The sequence below is a fragment of the Peromyscus eremicus genome, chromosome 5 (genome assembly GCF_949786415.1).
Source record: "Peromyscus eremicus chromosome 5, PerEre_H2_v1, whole genome shotgun sequence".
NCBI classification, from domain to species: Eukaryota; Metazoa; Chordata; class Mammalia; order Rodentia; family Cricetidae; genus Peromyscus; species Peromyscus eremicus.
Genome location: NC_081420.1, coordinates 56,285,801 through 56,290,437, shown reverse-complemented (window position 1 = coordinate 56,290,437; position 4,637 = coordinate 56,285,801). Strand labels below are relative to the sequence as shown.

The window sequence follows — 4,637 nt, the reverse complement described above, 5'->3', positions numbered from 1 at the left end:
CAAGCACATGCACTCACACACTGACTTGCATATACACACAAAGACACACACAGACAAGCACATACACTCACACACCGACCTGCACACACACACACACACACACACACACACACACACAGTACAGAGGAGTAAACTGTTTATTGCTTTCACTCTTACTTTATACTTGTCACCAGATGCACACATTCCTTCTTATTTCTCACTGCATTTCTATTCATTTTTACCAGTCAAGTCTCTCTTCTCTATTCCCTCCCACATAAGGCAATTCCCTACAAACATGCCCACAGGACAATCTGATCCATCCAGTTCCTCAGTCGAGACTTCTCTCGAATGGCTCCAGACTGTGTCAAGTTGACAGTCAAGGTTGACCAGAACACTAAACCTCTGGCTGTGTGCGGAAACAAGCGCTTGCGTTTCCCTTGCTCCAGATGAAAACGTTCACAGATGTTGACCAAATCCACCCACACAGGAGAGAAAGAGAATCCATAGCCTGGAGTGGACAGCCCGCGGGGAGGGATGGCCTTTTCTTGAGTTTGCTTTGCCATCTTGAACAAGTCATTTCATCACCCCAACTAAGAGGGTCAGCAGGGAGACAGCTGAGGTCCCTTCTAACTTGAGTCTTTTCTGGTTCTAATATGAATCAAAATCCTAAGAAGCTAAAATGTCAGTGAGCAATTCTTTCCATACACAGGTACCCACTGATACCACTCTCCAGATGTGGGGCCAACCCCAGTTCCTGTCAGCTCTCTTCTCCCTCACAACCCCTGCCCAGGCACCCAGCTGCCACACAGAGACACCTCCTCCGCCCCCCAGAACACACAAGTATAGGAAGACTTTTAGCCCTTAGGAATAACAACCTATCCACTTTTATTCCCTCTCTGCTTTACTGAAAACAGTGCCTCATTTCCCCTCGGTTTTATAACAAATGTTTCCTGTATGGTTTGTTGGACAGTTAACAATGTTAAGGTCTGCTTCATATTTTAGATTGGAAATAGTTCTTACATGTGTCCTCTTATTCTTACAGAAACCTCTGGAATCATTTATTAATGTATCTACTTGAAGAGCAAAAGAACTGTGGTGGCGGGTGACAGCCACTAACCTCAGACCATACCAGAAAGTTGACAATGGAAACTTGAACCCAAACCTCTTGACACGAGGTTCTGCTCCACTATGATGTGCATACAGGTTTCCAGCTGTATCTTTCCATCACTGGCTGTGACTGACCCGAGAGTTATGGGCTCTCCCAGCTTCAGGTCATGGTTAACTCCACATCTGGGGAAACTGGTTCAGGGACACGGTCTGGTGCAGGCTTGGTAGAGTTCTCAGAACACCTCCAAGTCCCTATCATACCACATTGTGCTTACACTCAGACTCCATCTTGCCAACAGAGATGAGGACTGCTCCTTGGCCCCCATCCAAAGGTGTTGGAAAGAGAGATATACTTATTTCTTTTGAAGGGATAAAGATTTCTTTCTCTGGCTTCCTTCATTTTTCTGACCAAATGTTTAGCACATTCTGTAGCCTCCCCGTTTTTCTTGGTGTGTTGTTTCTTCAGAGCAAGGCGTGGGCGTTTGTGTGGCAAACAGGTGAAGTCACAAGAGATGTGCTGTGGTCTGGGGCTTCTTCCTAGCTTCTTTGTTTAAGGGCTTTCTGACAACATCATCTTCTTTAGAGAGATTTGAAAAGCTTCCAGGTTTTTCTAGCTCTTTGGGGCCCTAACCACCCAAACACAGTGGTGCCTGTCAGTCCAGAAATATCCTTCTTTCCTTTTTTTTTAATAACCAAGTTAAGAATACTTAGATTGGCATCCACAGTACATCCTGAACAAACTTGCACTTCCTCTGAAGTCCCCCTTGGTCTATAAAAAGAATTCCCCTTACTCAACAGCAGGCACATTCTGTCTGCTGTGAGTCAAGACATTTTGCTTCATGTGAAAACTTGTTTGCTGTTCCCACCACTAATCCGGACCACATAACCCTTCCACTCTTCATTCAGAGTACCAGCAGCTACTTTGGTGACCACACGTTTCCCATAGAAAATACGACGTTTGTGGTCACCCTCCACTTCATTGAGTTTCCAACAGCTGGTGAGGAGATCTTCAGCTTCATCTTGACACAGCCAAGAAAGAACAAGAAAGCGGGTGTCTTCACAGAGCCTATACTACTTCTGCACACTCAGACAACGGGGCACAGGCACTTCCTGTGGACAATTTGTGGACTATGAGAGAGTACTATGAAGGATGTGCTCATCTTTCAGTTAGCAAGAGGAAAAACTCACAAACTATCAGTCGTCGCAGAAGAGATGTTTTTGTCAACAGCAAGAAGAACACTGAGAGATAGCTCATTCTCAAATGGACCCATCCAGGACACAATGATGAGTGAGCACCAGCTTTAACCACCTACCAGATGCAGAAATGCCAGGATCCAGTCACAATAGTTCAAATCCAGGAAGATCTCCCCCATCACTTCTTCCTTCTTTACTTTGCCTTCCCATCTTGGGGGGGGGAGGGGGAGATGTCCAGAGGAACAGAAGCTATGGCTATCTATGTATTAAAGGAGAAGACTGAGTCTGAGGAATAAAAAGGCACAAGGAAGCTAACCACAAGTGTCCAACATGAAATACACCTGGTAAGAGGAAGGGAGAATATTTAATTGAAATGATTCCAGGGTCCTAGGTTAACACATTTATGTTCCTGAAACAAGAGTTGAGGGAGGAGTAGAGGACACTCTGTGTGTGTGTGTGTGTGTGTGTGTGTGTGTGTGTGTGTGTGTATGTGTGTGTGAAGATACAGAGAGATCAACTAAATGATTACACAATATAGCACCCAGCTATTTATGTCATGCTGATGACTCATTGTTCCCTCCACAATGTCTCAATGTGTCCATTCCTGTCCCAGAACCTTTACTCATTCTCTCCTGCCTGCCCAGAAGGCCCGTGAGTCTTGTAAACAACCCTAAAGTTAATCCACTCCCAAGGTCCGGCTGAAGCCTTTATTGACCACACCAAGTGATGGTGGCCGGGGATGGCTTTTCCTTCAGGGCGTCCTTTACAATGACATTCAGGAGCAGGGTCAAATTCCTGGAGCCAGAAAGCTACATGTGTAAGTGTGTTTTAAAATGGAAACGGTCTTCTAGTTTTAAGTTACCTAAGGGAATAGTAAAAAAACATAATGCCTTGGTGCAAAATCAGGGTATTCATTCAATTCCTTCCCACCTTCAACTAAGCTTTGCAAAGAAAGTTACGTCATTTAAAAAGACAAAGAAAAAAAAGACAACAGAGGAAAGATGTTAGAAAGTTTCAGAAGATGGAAAGAAGTTGAGGAAGACTTGGCATAGTAAAGAGAGAAATCCTAAGCCACGGAGTCATGGATTTCAGAAAGGAACGGAACTGACTGTGAATTGTAGAGACGGTAATCATAATACATTAAGTAGATTCCTCTAAGTAATAGCCATACATAAATAATTACATAAATGCAAATTTAATCAAACAGACTCAGAAGGGAAGAGAAGATTTCTGTATGAAGGAGTGGATGAGATATATCCTCATCTTTTTTAACAAAAGCCAGACAGAATCTCAAAATCCAGAACCTGAGAAAGAGAGCACGAAAGAGACATCTCTGAAGAGCTTTTAAATTATGTGCATTCATGACTGTGAACATATATAACATAGATGCACACAAGGAAAGACAAGACAAAGAAATAGTGATAGATAAAATGGACTATAGAAAGATTCATTTTATAGATAAATAAGTAGAATGGTGAATGGTTGATAAAGATATATGGGTGATGATAGGTAGACAGATAGATGATAGGTAGATAGATAGATAGATAGATAGATAGATAGATAGATAGATAGATAGAAATTTCCAACTTACTATTTTCTAACTTTATGAAAGGACAAGAGCACTAGGCACTCAATAGAGATCATACTTTGAATTTTGCATTTCGGTCTTTCCTTTGGTGAGCAGTATGAGGTGTGATGTTTTCTCATGACCCTGGACAGCCACAGCAAGCCACAATCTCAGCCAGCCACATAGTCACAGGGGGAACAACGGATGCTCTGCAGTGACAACTTGATATTCAATGACATTCAGTAGGTTAGGTGCTTATTATTTTATGCATGTATGAGGAAGAATGTATGCCACATGTGTCCAGACACCATGAAGGCCAGAAGAGGGCATCAGATTTCATGTAGCTGGAGTTCCAGGTGGTTGTGAGTCACTTGATATAGATGTTGGGAACTGAACTCAAATTCTCTTGGAACAGCAGCAAGTATTCTTAACCTCTGAGTCATCTCTCTAGCCCAGGGTTAGGTGTTTTAAATGCATTTTTTTTAGCCTATATTAGGTTTATTGGGACATAATGTTAACCTGAGTCAAGGAACCTCTGTGAATAGAAGGAGACACACACATAGATGGATAGGTAATAGATGATAGATGGATAGATAAATAGATAGATACGTACATACATACATAGATACATATATACGTACATACATACATATATACATACACGCATAGGTGATAGATGATAGATAGATAGATAGATAGATAGATAGATAGATAGATAGATAGATAGGCAGATAGATAGAAAATATGTATGCATCATCAAAGGACAAATGATAGATAAGTGACAGATAAG

The 4,637-nt window shown here is 42.2% G+C and overlaps 1 pseudogene; it reads right to left on the bottom strand.

Moving 5' to 3' along the window:
- Positions 1–1,363: 1,363 nt before the first annotated feature.
- LOC131911055 (small ribosomal subunit protein eS6-like) lies at positions 1,364–2,105 on the bottom strand (annotated as a pseudogene).
- Positions 2,106–4,637: the final 2,532 nt, after the last annotated feature.